General features: G+C 48.3%; 1 long non-coding RNA gene across 1 annotated transcript in view; it reads left to right on the top strand.

Moving 5' to 3' along the window:
• Window positions 1-16,384, top strand: part of LOC130851181 (uncharacterized) — a 39,949-nt gene that overhangs the window by 22,802 nt on the left and 763 nt on the right. Inside the window, exon 3 of the long non-coding RNA XR_009053136.1 lies at window positions 14,332-14,419. This is a non-coding gene — a long non-coding RNA (uncharacterized LOC130851181). The remainder of the gene's footprint in view (window positions 1-14,331; window positions 14,420-16,384) is intronic.

The raw sequence follows: 16,384 nt of genomic DNA, 5'->3' as shown, positions 1-16,384 counted from the left end.
TTGGAGTTGACTGGATCGTGGCCAGCTGGGTGGCTTTTGGCAGGTGATTTAATCTCTCTGAGCCTCCGTGTCCTCAGCCACAGATGGGGTCCAACCTCTTAGGCGTGTTGTGAGGGTTAAATATAAAGCATTTGGTACAGTGTTGGAAAGACTGGAGATGTTAAAAAATGTAAGTTTCATTATTTAGTAATAAGCAAAGAGGTTTTCAGTGGGGGGAAAGTGAGGTGTATATGTGTGAAAAAAAAAATAGATACCAGGTCTCTATTAGCTTGATGTAGAAAAAAGATCTTGCAGGACCCCAAACTTCTATGCTATGCCCACAAAAAACAAGGAGAGCCCCTTCTGTCTACCATCGGGGGTCCTCGGGCCATGTTGCTGGGTCCATGTTATGGACTGAATGTGTCCTCCCAAAATCCATCTGTTGAGAGCCTAACCCCCAGTGTGGGGGTATTAGGGGGTGGGGACTTTGCGAAGTGATGAGATCATGAGGATGGAGCCCTCATGATGAGATGAGTGTCCTTATAGAGACCCCAGAGGGCTTTCTAGCCCCTTCTGTAATGTGAGGACATAGCAGGAGGCACCATCTGCAAACCAGGAAGCTGCTCTCACCAGACATAGAGTCTGTAGCCTCCACAATGGTGAGGATATGTCTGTCATTTAGGACACCAGACTGTGGTTTCTTTGTTACAGCAGCCTGAGCTGACTAAGACAGTCCCGTGGCTAATTCGAACCCAGATAAAATCGGGGGCTTCCAGACACAATGTTCCTGTGAAGTAGAAGCAGCCGCAGACTTTATTATTTTTTGGAAAGGCTGCATTTCACTCATTGTCTCTGTGCCTCGGTTTCTTTATTTGGAAGGTGAAGGATTTGACCAGTCCTCAGACAGCCTTGGAGGATGACGTTCCGTCATTCCAAAGGCCCGACTGCCTTCAAATGTCCTCTCAGTCTTTTCTTTGCCCCGAAGTGTTTACATCTCCATCGCCCAACATCGCGCCGGCACATAATAAATGCTCAGGAAACCTCGGGTGGCTCTCCGATGAGACCAGTTCTCGGGCTGCCTGATCTTCATCACATGCCTGCACCCTCGAGGCTGCTGGAACTGCAGCAGAGATTCGTGTTTGCCGAGCTCTGTCTCCTCCAGGGGCTTTAACGGCACCTCTGGTGTCCAGCCTCCCCCGAGCTCTAGTTTGTATGTACTTTTTCAGCCCTGGAAAAATGCATGTTTGGGCACTTGACTGGACTGGGCTTACAGGTGAAAAGAAGGTAGAAAAAGAACTCCCCCCCCCCCCGCCCCAAAAAAAGCCCTCAACTCTAATTCTATTGCAAATCCTCCTCGAAGCTTGACCAAGCTCGCAGCCCTGACACGCAGCCTGGGAAAGGAGTCGAGTGATGTGGTCTGGGTGCCGAGACCCTGCAGGAAGGATGACTCGTACTAACTCTGTCTGACTCCAAGACCCTCATTGCGATTCTTTGCAGTCCCCGCTCAGAGGTCTGCAGGGAAAAGAATGTTTTTATTTTTTATTGTTTATATTTTAAAACTTTGATTCCATAAAATCTAAACACTATGAACCTGGATTCTTTGTTAAAAGTAGGCCATCACATGCAAAGATACACTGAACTTGAATGTAAAAGAAAAACCAGGGGTGAGCCAGTATAACATTTTAGAGAATGTTTGCACAAATAACATTTTAGAAAATATTTCAAAATTAGCACACAGTGAAAAACATTTAAGAGAAAACAGTGCAGACATGGGAATCTTTTATATATATATATGAAATACTGTACATCAACACTGTCTCTCTTGTTGTCTCTGCCTCTCTCTCTCTCTGTCGCTCTCTCTCTCTGTCTTTGCCGCTCTCTCTGTCTCTTTCACCCTCTCCCTCTCTTCCTGGTTCAATTCTATGCTTGTAATCTTTGCCCATTCCATATTACTCACCTTTGCTTACACTTATTGATCTGCCTGGACTCACAAAGTTGTTTAGTCTTAATTTTTTTTCTTCTCAGTCTACATATATACCAGTTAACTTGCCTCCTCTTAAATCTGTAGCCCCAACTCAGACCTAGTTCCTGAGTCTAAACCTATGTACAACCTCCATCTGTATTGTCCTTCAAAAAGACATAAACTAAAATTTTCCTAAATTGAGCACACAACCATCTCCTCAAAACTTCTGTCTCCCCTGTAGTTCCAATATCAATAAATATCATAGCTATTAACTCAGTTGCTCAAGTCAGAAACCAAGGAGTCTTCCTGATTCCCTACGACATTGAGGTGATTATCAGGTCCTTCCAATTCTAACCCCTAAACAACATCAAAAGAATGTTTTTAAATCGAGGACAAAACCTAGGTGCAGGCAGCCTGTCTGGTCTTGGTGGCCGGCTCTCAATAGAGAAATCCAGGTCCAGGGTCATGCTTTCCACGTGAAGGGCCCTCCCCACACCTGTCACTGAATGCAGAACCTGCTCTAAGTGGTTCTCTCCGCCCTGGGGCACTCTGTTTGGTGACTAACTGTGAACTTGGTAACTCAGAGGTCCCCAGACTGATCACCATTCTCTCCCGTCTCAGAGGAGCATGTCTGTGGCTTGAGAGTCATTTGGTGAGGTCACTCTTTGGTTGACCAACCAGTGGCATCGATTTTGTGTGGCTGTGTAAGCCCCCTGTTCAGCTGGACGGGAGCTGCTGACTTGGCCCAGGGCTGCGGCCCTGGGGTGGCTGCCGGGCAGCTGCCCCAGGCTCACGCGCGATGCTGTGGTCCATGCTTCTTTCCTCTAAGAGCCTGTTGATCAGTGTCCTGGACGTGGCTGTGTCTCCCCAGCAGCTTCGGGTTTTAATTTATTCACGTGTGTGTTCTCAGAGCCCTGCGCCACTGCCAGAGGCTTTATGGCCTCTTAAAGTTTCAGAGCCTTCACTTTTATGGCCACTGTTTGTTGAAGGGAAGTGCTATTCGGGGAAATGATCAGCTTGCCTTCCGACCGGATGATGGATGAAGGATGAGATTTTCCTCTTTTATTCAGAGCTTAAGCACCACCTGGGCACGTGCTGTCCAGCACCACCAGTTTTCCCAAATGTCCATTAATCCGTGCGTTCGTGCCGACATCCGTGGGCTCTACTCTGTGCCAAGTTCAGAGCTAGGCGTGTGCTAAGTTCGTGTGATTTATCATACCGAACCCAGTGGATCACAGGTTCCTCTGAGACCTGCAGCAGCACTTTGGGATTTGCATGCAAATCGTGCGTCCTCTAAGTGCCGTGCGAGCACTCTCCAGCCTGGCCTTCCTGAGGTGTGTTAGACTCGAGACTGGGTGTGTTGACAGGGGGTCTGTAGAATAGCTGTGGTGACCATCCTCAGTGTTATCAGATGAAGAGAGCTCAGGACTGCACAGGCCTGCCTCGACCCATCCTGCCTGCCAGGCCGTACGGAGCAGGAGAAAACAGGGAAACAGGTACCACTTTAATAGTCGCTGGGCGAGTGTGGTTCTCACTGTGCAGGTCTGTCCCACAAAGCTGGGTTGGACTCCCTTCTTCCCTCCCTCCCTCCCTCCTTCCCTCCCTCCCTTCCTTCTGTCCTTCTGTGTGTGTGTGTTTTTTTTTAATCTTTGTGTTTTCTTCTTATTTTTTAATTTTTTTCTTTCTTTTTTAACATTTTATTTTTTTATTTTTTACAATAAACTCCGTATATTTAGAGTGTACAATTTGGTATCCCAGTATCCCAGTTCATTCCCCCCCAACCCTCCCCTCTTTCCCCACTTGGTGTCCATATGTTTGTTCTCTACATCTGTGTCTCTATTTCTGCCTTGCAAACCGGTTGATCTGTACCATTTTTCTATAGTCCACATATATGTGTTAATATACAATATTTGTTTTTCTCTTTCTGACTCACTTCACTCTATATGACAGTCTCTAGGTCCATCCATCTCTCTACAAATGTCCCAGTTTCCTTGCTTTTTACAGCTGAGTAATATTCCATCGTATGTATGTACCACATCTTCTTTATCCATTCATCTGTTGATGGATATTTAGGTTGCTCCCATGTTCTGACTATTGTAAATAGTGCTGCAATGAACATTGGAGTGCATATGTCTTTTTGAATTATGGTGTTCTCTGGGTATATGCCCAGTAGTGGAATTGCTGGGTCATATGGTAGTTCTATTTTTAGTTTTGCAAGGAAACTCCATACTGTTTTCCATAGTGGCTGTATCAATTTACATTCCCACCAGCAATGCAAGAGCATTCCTTTTTCTCTACACCCTCTCCAGCATTTACTGTTTGTAGATTTTCTGATGATGCCCATTCTCACCGGTGTGAGGTGATACCTCATTGTCGTTTTGATTTGCATTTCTCTACTAATTAGTGATGTTGAGCAGCTTTTCATGTGCCTCTTGGCCATCCGTATGTCTTCTTTGGAGAAATGCCTATTTAGGTCTTCTGCCCATTTTTGGATTTGGTTGTTTGTTTTTTTGATATTGAGCTAGATAAACTGTTTATATATTTTGGAGATTAGTCCTTTGTCTGTTGATTCGTTTGCAAATATTTTCTCCCATTCTGAGGGTTGTCTTTTCATCTTGCTTATAGTTTCCTTTGCTGTGCAGAAGCTTTGACGTTTCATTAGGTCCCATTTATTTATTTTTGTTTTTATTTCCATTATTCTAAGGAGTGGATCAAAAAAGATCTTGCTGTTATTTATGTCGAAAAGTGTTCTTCCTCTGTTTTCCTCTAGGAGTTTTATCGTGTCTGGCCTTACATTTAGGTCTTTTATCCATTTTGAGTTTATTTTTGTGTATAGTGTTAGGGAGTGTTCTAATCTCATTCTTTTACATGTAGCTGTCCAGTCTTCCCAGCACCACTTATTGAAGAGGCTGCCTTTTCTCCACTGTATATCCTTGGCTCCTTTGTCATAGATTAGTTGACCGTAGTTTATCTCTGGGCTTTCTATCCTGTTCCATTGATCTATATTTCTGTTTTTGCCTTCTGTGGTTTTTAAAATTGAGGTGATATTTACATAACGTAAAATTAACCATTTTAAAGTGAACCATCCAGGGGCATTTAGTACATTCATCATGTTTTACAACCACCACCTCTGTCTAGTCCCAGAACATTTTCATCCCCAGAAGGAAGCCTCCTAACCATCAAGCAGTTCTTCCCTATTCTCCCCTGCCCTCCCTGCTTCTGACCATTAATCAACTTTCTGTCTCTGTGGATTTGTCTGTTCTGGATATTTCATGTGAATGGAATTAGATAAAATGTGACCTTTTGTGTCTATTTGTATCACTTGAAAACTCCGTGTTTTCCAGGTTCATCCACACTGTAGCAAGTGTCAGTACTTCACTCCTTTCTGTGGCTGCACAGCATCCGCTGTACGCGTGTGTCACATTTTGCTTATCTGCCCATCCTCTGAGGGACGCATGGGTTGTGTCCACCTTCTGGCTGTTGTGAGTAATGCTGCTGTGAACACATGTGTACATGTGTTTGCTTGAACATGTTTTTAATTCTCTTGGGCATGTGCCTGGGAGTGGAATTCTTGGGTCATATGGAAACTCTGTGTTCAACTTTTTGAGACATTACCACACTGTCTTCTGCAGTGAGTTGGGTTTTCATAGCTTCACGTTGAGAGTCCCTGCAAAAAACAACATATTGTGGGGTTCAGTCTTTATTTCGTCTTAGTCTACCCAAGCTATCACAGCAAACAGGTCTGTTCCACAGACTAAACAGCAGAAATTCGTTTCTCATCGTCTGGAGGCTGGAAGTCCAAGGCCAAGTGACAGCACGGTTGGGTGAGGGCCCTCTTCTGGGTCACAGACTGTGTCTTCTCCCTGCGTCCTCACATGGTGTAAAGGGTGAGGGAGCTCTGTGGGGTCCTTTTTATAAGGGCACTAATCCCATCCATGCAGGCTCCACCCTCATGACCTCATGACCCCTGCGGCCCCACCTCCTCATACCATCAGCTTAGATTTGGGGGGTGCACACACAAGCTATAGCAACCTGAGAGCACTGGGGGCTCTTGCAGGTTTTTAAGCAGAGAAGTGGCGAGATCACATCTGTGATGTAAACCGTGGCTCCGGCTACGCTGTGGTGGGCAGATGCGAGGGGAGAAGCCCAGACTCAGGGAGACCAGTGTTGAGGGGAGGGGTTCAGACCGCGCAGCCTCGGGGAGGCCTGTGGGTGAGCGAGGAGGGGCATGTCCATTCCCCCCACTTCCAGGCCAGGGGGAGAGTATCCCTCAGATTCCAAAAATGCAGCCGCCCCTGTGGGTGAAGACTTCTGATTGGGTGGCAGTGAGAATGGGCCGGCCTTGTCGTCAGGCTGTGGCTGAAGCACGTTCTCCACCATTTGTCAACTGTGTGACGTGGGGTCCTTCCTCACCGCTCTGGATGTCTGTTTCTGCAGCTAAACACAGGGGATGGTGGGAAAACCTGGCCACATACAAGTGAGGTAATGTAGGTAAAGTGCTTGGCACAGTGCTGAAGGCAGAAGGGCCTCCCCCCACAGCTGTGCACGTCCCAGGCCCCAGAACCTCTGACTGGGCTGTGCTCTGTGGCAGGAGAGACTTTGCAGGTATAGTGGAGGTTATAGACCTGCGGGTAGGAATATTGTCCTAGGTCACCTGGGTGGGGCCTGTGCAGTCACATGAGTCCTGCTATGGGCTGAATTGTGTCCCCTCCCCCCCAGATTCATATGTGAGGTCCCCATACCCCCAAATGTGACTGTATTTGAAAACAGTGTCTTTACAGAGGCAGCTGAGGTTAAATTAGGTCAGGAGGGTGGCCTCTATTCCAGTATGACTGGGGTCCTTACGAGAAGAGATTATGACACAGACACGGGGATGACCACGTGAGGACACCGGAGAAGACGGCCATCCACAAGCCAAGGAGAGCAGCCTCAGGAGAAACAGCCCTGCCCGCGCCTCTGTCTGGGACCTCCAGCCTCCCGGGCTGGCAGGCAGTCAGTGTCTGTGTCCAAGCCCCCCAGGCTGTGGGACTTTGTGTAGCAGCCCTAGCAGACGAGTACACCTCTGGTTCCCGCTTTCATCTGGTTTCAGTTTGGAAGGTGAAAAGAAACAAAGGACTAGAATCGACATTGCTAAGGTCTGCAGACCAACGTCACTAGTCAGACCTTCTCCCCACATACGTCACCCACCAAAATCAAAAACACCTTTGCTGATCACTGACGAGATCTCTCTTCCCACCAAGGACAGACCTCCAGCTCAGTTCGACCTCAGTAAGGTGGGTCAGCTCTTCTGCTACGACCCTTGGTCGTGCTGGCAAGTGGAGGTCTGGACACAGGGTCCGGCTGCAGCCCATTCCATGTCCAACCCGAACGCTCGTGTCTGGGCAGACCCTCCTCTGCCTGCTGGAGCATTTCCGACAGACCAGCCGCTGCCCCACGTGGCAACGCGGCCCCCAGAGGAAGAGGCAGTGATGGGGGCACTCAAGGCTGCAGGCGAGAGGAAGAGAGGGAACCAGCAGGCCGGGGCGTCCCGGCCCAGCTCGCCCACCAGGCAGCATGAGGGAGAGGATGCTGGCTGACCTGCCCTGTCGGCGCCCTGGAGTCTGGCTGCCTGGTGCACCTCGCTCCCGTGGCGAGGAAGGCAGTGCAGGTGGATGTCCTGGGACACAGAGGAGCGGTGTGGAAGCGGGGACTCCAGGGCAAGAGGCCCCGTCAGCATCAGTGTCGAAAGTCAGTTAAATGGGATTAATGACAATGCGGCCCAACCCCATCAGAGGTTATTATTATCAAAGCCATCATTCGTGTCTGTGATGATGCCACATACTTACCAGGTCCTTTCCCCACCTTTTTTCTTAAAATTCAGAGATCGGTGCTGAATAGGCTGCTGGAACCGGGTGAGGATTTCTTCAAAATAACCCACTCTGGCTCCATTCAAATGTGTCCTGCATACACAGAGCCCCTCCGGCCCGTGGCACCGCCAAGTGGATGCAGCAGGGGTGCCTGGACAGACCCTCCCGTCCCTGTGACGAGGACACCTGGTCAGGGTTGTGTTTCTGGCTCCAGGGAGGGTCCCTCCCACCCAGGATGCAGATGTCCTGGCTTTGGAATGGGTGGGTCCTTTAACATCTTTGACATGAAGTCCGATGACTTTCTTTGGATACCAGTTGTCACCCGTTTAAACTGTCAGTGACAAAAATCCCTGGACCAGATTAGAAATTTTCACAGTCTCATCTACCCACTTGGGTTTTTATGAGTTTGCCCTACAAAGCAGAGATTGTGGAGAGAGGAGGTGGGCAGAAATGCTACTCCTTTGGCTCTAGATTCTTTCAGAGACACCAGAGTCAGTGGGAAGTGTGCCAGGCATGCTGTGTCTCACTCAGAATTGTGTGAAGCTGTGAGGACCAGAAAGCCAGCTTAAATGGCTTGAACACACATGGGTTTATTTTTCTCAAATAAGCAGATGTTCAGAGGAAGGGCTTGCTGCCCCTGGTTCCCCTAATCCGTGATGCTCACCCAAGCTTCTCCTTTGCCTCATGATTGCAAGATACATGCTGCATCTCCAGACATCATGTCTGAATTCAAAGCAAAAAGAAGGGAGGTGAATTGTCAAACCAGCCATGTCTATACCTTTAATAGGAAAAGTAAAGTTTTCCAGGAAGTGTTCTCAACCTACTTGCATTTGGGTCCATTGGCCAGAGTGGATCATAAGGCCGCCCTGAGTTGCAAGAGAAGTTGGAAAGTTGGGGAACAGGATGGTCATGATTATCTGGTGCTGGGCGTGTGGCCACCACAGATAAGAAGAAGGGAGGATGGAGGGTGGGGAGGCTACAAGAGGTGCTGTGTCTGAACTTATTTTTCAGTCACATCTCCACGCAGGGGACCTCCATTTGAGATTTATTTACAACACCATCTTGAGCAAACAGGGTCTTTTCGCCAGCTGTCCTGTGTAGAAAAGTTGTTTCTACAAGGGACATTATTAACATCCCGGCCGAAGGGCCCTGCGGGTTGACCTTCACTTGCTGCTTGAGAGGAAACTGCTGAGTACTGCATATTTACCAGCTGTTCCGTTCAAAAACGATTGCATCTTTGGAAAGGAAATGAAGCAGATTGGCCTGAGGTTTCGGGATGAAGTTGAAGGTTTGAAGGAGGGACGTCCTTCTTGAACAAAGAAAATCTCTTTAATCCCAGTGAGGCGTTGGTTTGTGAGAAGGCCTTAGAGAGTCAAGGCCAAGTGGCGGTTGCCCGTGGAAACCAAGAGAACTTTCTTCCTGATTGGGTAGCTGGTCAAGAAGAGGGTTATGGCAGCCTGACCACCATGCTTTTTTTTTTTTTTTTTAATTACTTTTTATTGAAATATAGTTGATTTACAATGTTGTGTTAGTTTCTGGTATACCGCCAAGTGATTCAGTTATACATGTATATTTTTTCATATCTTTTTCCATTTTGGTTTATTAGAAGACATTGAATATAGTTCCCTGTGCTGTGCAGTAGGGCCTTATTGTTCTGGCTGCCATGCTTTCATGGAGATTTTTTTTTTAATTACGTAAACGGAGAGAAAACAAAGGGTAGGGGATAAGAGCCCATGACAGAGGGACTGTTGCTTTTCTCTCAGGAAAGAGACTTCAAGAACCTCCAGCAAAGCTCTGCTAATTATTATGTCTGGAGCCAAAGAGAGGCCTCTTTCCCGTAAGGCTAATGAGAGATCTGATCCAAAGTGAGTGTTGCTTCTGTTGTTTCTAATTCTACAAAAAACTGAGGGATTTTTCAACCCAAGACAAGGTTAGGTGGTAGTTTATGAGAGGTCGAGTTCTTAGTGAGTTGACATCACATTGTTCATATAAATGAAACTTATGCTGTTTTAAATAACATATGTTTATTTATTTATATTTACAAAAAGAACTCTGGACTGGCTCATAGGTTTTCTAATTCTCTCAGCTTTCCCTCCGACCCCACAGGCCACCTGGCAGCCACAACAGGCATCACAGTGTCCAGAGGGGACCCATGTTGTCCCCAGGGGTGTCCTTGCTGAATCCAGCTCCTGTTTATTGATAGAAAAGTTGGTGATGACTTAGAGGGGTGGGATAGGGAGGGTGGGAGGGAAACTAGCAGACCAGTGTAAAGCAATTATACTCCAGTGAAGATCTGGGAAAAAATAAAAAGTTATTACAAAAAAAAAAAAAAAAGACACATGGGCTGATTCACGCCTTGGATGCTGATTTTTGTTTTTTCAGATTTCATCCTCCTGTCGTGTGTGTGTGTGTGTGTGTGTGTGTGTGTGTGTGTGTCTTATGCTATTATAATTTTTATTATGGTAAGAAACATAGCATAAAACCTACCCTCTTTACCATTTCAGCAGTACAGTTTACAGTAATATTGTGGATATTCCCATTATTGTGAAACAGACCTCCAGAACCTTTCCTCTCTTAGAACTGAAACTCTGTACTCATTTAGCTACAACTCTCTGATTTCCTCCCTCCTCATGGCTCAGCCGGGAAAGTTTAAGCCCTTCTTGCCAACCCGGGGTTCCGGTGGAGAGCTGACAGCCTGGCACCCGGGAGGCCCCGTGTTCACCTCGGATGAGAGCTGGGAGAGATGGGGCTGGAGAAGGTAGAGCAGTTTCCCAACGTGTGGCTTAGGGATCAACAGGGAAAAGGCGACACTAAGCTGGCAGCTTGTGAGATGGCCATGGGGCAAATGAGCCAGGTTGCCTCTCCCCAGAGGGGCCAGGGGCCTAATCACGTGAGGTGTTTGCAAAGGAAAGAGAAACCGGTCAGGCCAGCGATTTGGTTCAAGGCAGTGGAGCTGATATTTCAGGAACCAGAATTGCATCTGTGTCTCTTACGTTGAATTTGCCTTATTTGGGTTCACGGAGAAGACTGTGTTTTCCTACTGGTTACTGTGAGTTAAAGTCGCATTTGCTTCCTTCGACAGAATCATCCCAAAGTGACGGGAAGCAGTGTCCCCGGACTCCCTGCCCGCTGGTGGCCTCATGGCTGCTGCGGCTCAGCCGGGCCCCTTATCTGCCGGAAAGAGGCTGGTTCTGTGAGCCCGCGTTCCTGTCCCCTCCCCGCCACCCCCAACCACAGGGTAGGATGCCTGCGTGTAAATGTGTGTGTGTGAAGATAGAGTCTGTTCATATATAAAATGCGCCTCTGTTTATAAAATGGAATGAGAAACCAAGCACTGCAGGGGGGCAGGACAGGGAGAGGTGCTCGGCTTGTCTGTCGGGGCTGCCTGCGGGCCTGGGAGAGAGGAGTCCCTGCCCAGCCTGGGGGTGAGGACCCCACGGGCCGAGTGACGGGGCACGGACACCCTCCTTTCTAGATCACGGGACTCTGGCTACCCACGTGGCCCCAAGCCCACGCCGAGGGCCTCGTCTCAGGGCCCATCCTCCTGAGCGCTGAGCAGGGCTGGCACGTCTGTGTGTGTGTGTGCGCGCGCGCACGTGCAAGGCCCCCTGAGCTGTGGGAAGGCCTGAGGAACGGGACCAGGAGGGGGCGTGAGGGGCAGGTGGTCCTGTGCTGCCACTTCCAGTGTGGAGCTCTGAGTCGCCAGGAATCCTACCTTAGAAATTGGCCTCCACGTCTGTGAGGAATTGCTTCTCTCAGAAGAGTTTGCATATTCTATTTAAGAATTTGTTGACTGAATTTATTACTTTAAAATACACGTCCACATGGGATGTGGGCCTCTGTGACCTTTTCCCAGGACCCACCCATGTTCGGGACAGTCTACTCAGTTCATCTTGTTTTATGTATTTCCCTCTGGAATCATGAACATATTTTACATAATGATGACATAAAATTAAATTTTAAGGTGTGCTTCCTAAATGTTGAGAGCAAAATGAAACAACTGAGCAGAACCGGGTTTCGAACCACTGGCGTGACTATTGCAGAAAGTAACTATTTCAGGTGACTGTAAAATGTAATCATTTGACTCTGAGTCCCTGGTTGGGCTGTATTCTGAGGACAAAAAGAACGGTAAACCATTTCTTCTGCAGACGTTTAAAATTAATTAATTAATATATTTATTTATTGGCTGCATTGGGTCTTCGTTGCTGCACACGGGCTTTCTCTAGTTGCGGCAAGCAGGGGCTACTCTTCACTGTAGTGCGTGGGCTTCTCATTGCGGTGGCTTCTCTTGTGGCTCACGGGCTCTAGAGCGCAGGCCCAGTAGTTGTGGCGCATGGGCTTAGTCGCTCCGTGGCATGTGGGATCTTCCTGGCCCAGGGATCGAACCCATGTCCCCTGGATTGGCGGGTGGGTTCTTAACCACTGCACCACCAGGGAAGCCCCATGTAAACCATTTTTAAAACCTGTATCCAGTGACTCTGTTGTTGGGGTGCTGTTAGGCATTTTCGTTCTGGAATGGCCGTGTGCACGTTGTGGAACAGAGCACATGAGTTCTTTGGTGGGTGTTACTGAGGACAAGAATATGTGGCATAAAGGAAGGAAGTACAGGTGTACCATTAATGAACTAAACAACAATCCCATATCCAGAATCTGAATTGAAAATTTTAGCATGAACTCATGTATTCGTGAACATGAAATTCCAAGTATTTCATGGCTTGTCCAATAAAGAGATTTGAAAGCTGTGAACACCCCCAGAAACCAAATCAGAGTGTCTAAATATCTAAAACCATTTCCTGCCAAAAGGAAGCAGAGCTGATTCCAAGTTTTGGGAGGGAATATGCCCAAGATGGGCTTAGGTTGTCTCTTCTACCAGAAAACAAGGAGGTTACCCAAGATGCTGGCATCATGCCAAGGGAGCTAAAGGCCCCACTGCTGCAGGCTGGGGGTTTGAGGGCTATTTTAGGGAATGAACAATAATACAGGTGCCCCCAGACTTAGTAAGCTTTCAGTCTATTTGCTTCTGGTTCATTCCATGGGCAAAAAACTACTCAAAAATTTCTTTGGGATGCAGTCCTTACGCCTGCCCCCAGGTCTTCTTTTATTTAAGGGTTTACACTGCCAACCTCCTCTCTCTCACTTTAACAGTGGCTTTCTTGAAGCCACCTGAAATGTTTGCGTGGAAAGCAACACCCTTAGTCTGACTGTTACGTCCAGCCTGGATCCTGTTGTCTGGCTGCAGCACTTCCACAGGAGGCCTTTGAGAAAGGCTCTGAGCTTGCAGCAGAAGATGCTGCTGGTGGTGACAGAAGCCGCTGGCTTTTCCAGCCACTTGGTCAGTTTCATTTGCAAACCACAGGCAGGGTGGCCTTCCCGTCACAGAGCTGCATCCCTCCACCTTTGCTTGCAAACGCACCTGGCTTTATGTCTCTCTTGTGGTCCCTTGTTAAAGGCACCAAGGAACAGCCGGATGCATCCATGTTGTGAATGTTCTAAAATGATGTTTGCTAGAGATACGGGCTCTTTAGGTACCTGATCTGCTTCAAAGTTCCTGAAGGCAACTGATTCTTGCCACGTGACAGGGGTCACCTGCTTTCCAGCCTGCAGTGTGACTCCTCACCACCTGCCACCCACTGCTAAGACAACGCCGCGTCATTTTGTTTTCATTATGGTAGCACCTCCCTTCCAGCACCGATTTCAGGACTAGTGAGGGTACAGGACAAACGCTGTAACGGAAGACCCCAGAAGACAGGTGCTCACGTAGAAGCCGCAGAGTGGCCCAGGGTACGGCAGCCCTGCTCCTCAGAGTCACCAGGCACTGCAGGACCTCCCCCGTTCTTGCTCATCTTACCCCTGCGGCTGTTTCCTGTGACTCGGCGTTGAATTCCCATCATTCCATCGTAGCCGCATTTTAGTCCACTGAAGGCAAGATAAGAGGAAATGGAGCGCAAAGAATTTCTGTACAAAAACCATCTGTAACTTGCACAGATCACTCCTGCTCAAAGTTCATTGGCCAGAATTTAGCCACAGAGTCACACGTGACTGCAACGGAGTCCGAGAACTGTGGTTTCTAATCCGGATGCCACGTACCTGGCTGAAACTCAAGGAGTTCTGTGACTAAAAGGAAGACGGGGAAATAGATACTGGGGTACAGTTAACCACCTCTGCCACGTCCAACCTGCCCTTGGGAGTAGAGCTCACCCTGGAGTACGTTTCCTTAAATCTCTGCTATCCAGGAAATAGCCATTTCCTGCCGCTCAGAATCCCATCACGTAGCTTGTGATTCAGGTCAGGCCAGGCGTGAAGCATTGGTTGGAGTGACGACCCTTCTTCTGAGTGGCCGATCTAATGCAGATCCCCAACTGCCCCGACATGTGTGAGGATTCAGAGAATAACAGACAACTACTGCTTACAGATCAGGTTATTCTTTTAAGTGATTCACATGCATTATCTCATTTAATCTTCACTAAACCCTATGAGACAGGAATTAAACTGCACCCAGGACTGTAATTGGGATAACTTTCTCACCAACCTTCTCACCCCCAGAGACCGCATCCTAGGGGTCCAGCCTGGTCTCCTAAAAGGAAAGGAAGATCTGGCCAGTCATGACATGACAAGGACATCCAAGAGCAGAGTAAGTAACTCTTTGTTGTTGTTGTTGTTCATACAAGGATGTTTATTACGGCGTTGTTCATAGTGACAAAAAATGAGAAGCAGAGTGAATGTTCGTGAATGATTGAATACATCACCCCCATACACACACTATCAAACGTGATACAGCCATTAAATATATGGAACTCATAGAACTGTATGAATTTGGAGGACTCTTCAAGTGTAGTAAAAGCAACATGTAAGAAATATGTAAAAGAGGATGTAATTTCATTTTTAAATATGGGAAAATTGGGCTGTTAAGGTGGACTGTTGGGATGGGAGGGCCCCAGGAGGGAGGAGAGGAGAGAAAGCAGAAAGCAGAGACTGCACGGCCTAAGTAACCTTAATTAACTTGGACTTCGCTGTGGGGTCAGCATGTCTTGGAAATTAGAGATCTCCAAAGTGGAGGCCATGCACCTCGGGTGGGGGTGTGGGGTCAGGATGACTCATCGGAATGCAGGAGGACAATTTTAGAACTTTGTACTTATTTTTATCTTGCCCTCGAAGTGTTTCTACTGGGTATGTGCCTTAAGACGTGCACACCGTAATCGGAACAGTAGTAAATATATTAATTTATAAATTAATACACAACACAAAGACATTGGAATATGATGAGGTGCAAGATCAAGAAGCTTGGGAACCACCGCTGTGCCCTCCAGCACCCACGGCCCCCCATGCCCACAGTGGAGGGAGGCGTCCGGGGATGAGGACGTTCTAAGTGGAAACAACACTTTGTACCCAGGCCGGTAAGTCTGCCTGACACTCTACAGTAGCAGAAAGGGCGTGCTGCCTGACTGTCCAGGAGGCTGGGCTTCCCAAGGGCCCATGACAAATCCACGCAGAGCTCACAGAAGGTGGAAACCATTTCTCCGGGCTCTCTTGGGGCCCTCTCTCCTCTGTGCAAGGTGTGCCTCCCCAGAATCCTTCTTGATCCTTCCATCCATCTCCTGGAAGTTCCAGCCTTATGCTACCTTTGCAGACAAGCCGACGAGTCCTATGTGCCTAGACTCCGGGTTCTCCAGATGAGAGCAGCAGCATGGCAGGCAGACCCCTTTGCTGGCATCGTCGCAGTGGTGCCCGTGGGGCTGTTGTGATGGTGAATGGCTTGGTTCTCCTGACAGGTGTTTAGTAACGTTACCATCACTATTCTCCGGCTGCCTGTCCTGGGACCTGGTAGCCCTCTTAGGGCTCCTGGGTAAATGTTTGCCATTTGATTAAATATGTCCTTCACTCCATCCTTTCCTGCTGCCCAACTTCAAATGAAAATACTTCAAAAATAATGTCTAGAGCACTGTCCGCGCTGGTCCAATCAGGAGGCAGAAACCACACAGTAGTTTGAACAAGGGAAGTTAAGTACAAGGAATTATTCAGCAGTGATAGGAGAGTGACTATAAAGATGGAAAGAGAACTCTAAGGAGTGCCCTAGGGCAGGGAGACACCCAAGAAAGGGCAGACTTGGAAGGGGTTTCACCATGGTTGAAGCAGGTGTGGTTGGGGGTCACTGGCTGGGACAGAAGTTCACCACTGGCCTCGGCCAGAGCTGGCCCGTGTTCCCGGGCAGCAGGAACGTGTGTCTCAGAGCACAGACGAGCAGGGCTTCTTATAGGTCCACAGGGCTCTGCTGCCCACATGGAGGCTGGGAGCACAGCACTGTCCCCACGGGGGGTCTGCAGCTGGGTGGTCGCCAGCCTGAGCCAAGGCTGCCTGTGTGCTAGGCTCAGGAACGCCACCGGACGTTCGCACACACAGAGCTGACAGTGCAATAGAAATGAAAAAGAGCAAACCTCTCACCCTGAAATGAGGGAAGAGAACCTGGCCTTTTCCTTCAGTGTCCCTCTCACATCCTCTACTGACTGAGTTTAGCATTGCAGCCACAGTAAGGGAGAAATGCTAGGTACACACAGCCCCTTATCACAGAGCAGGCACTGAAGGGTGGATTTGGATACCG

The sequence above is a fragment of the Hippopotamus amphibius genome, chromosome 4, assembly GCF_030028045.1.
Source record: "Hippopotamus amphibius kiboko isolate mHipAmp2 chromosome 4, mHipAmp2.hap2, whole genome shotgun sequence".
Classification (NCBI taxonomy): domain Eukaryota; kingdom Metazoa; phylum Chordata; class Mammalia; order Artiodactyla; family Hippopotamidae; genus Hippopotamus; species Hippopotamus amphibius.
Note: the sequence above shows the minus strand (reverse complement) of the source record. Positions and strands in the feature narration are given on the sequence as shown.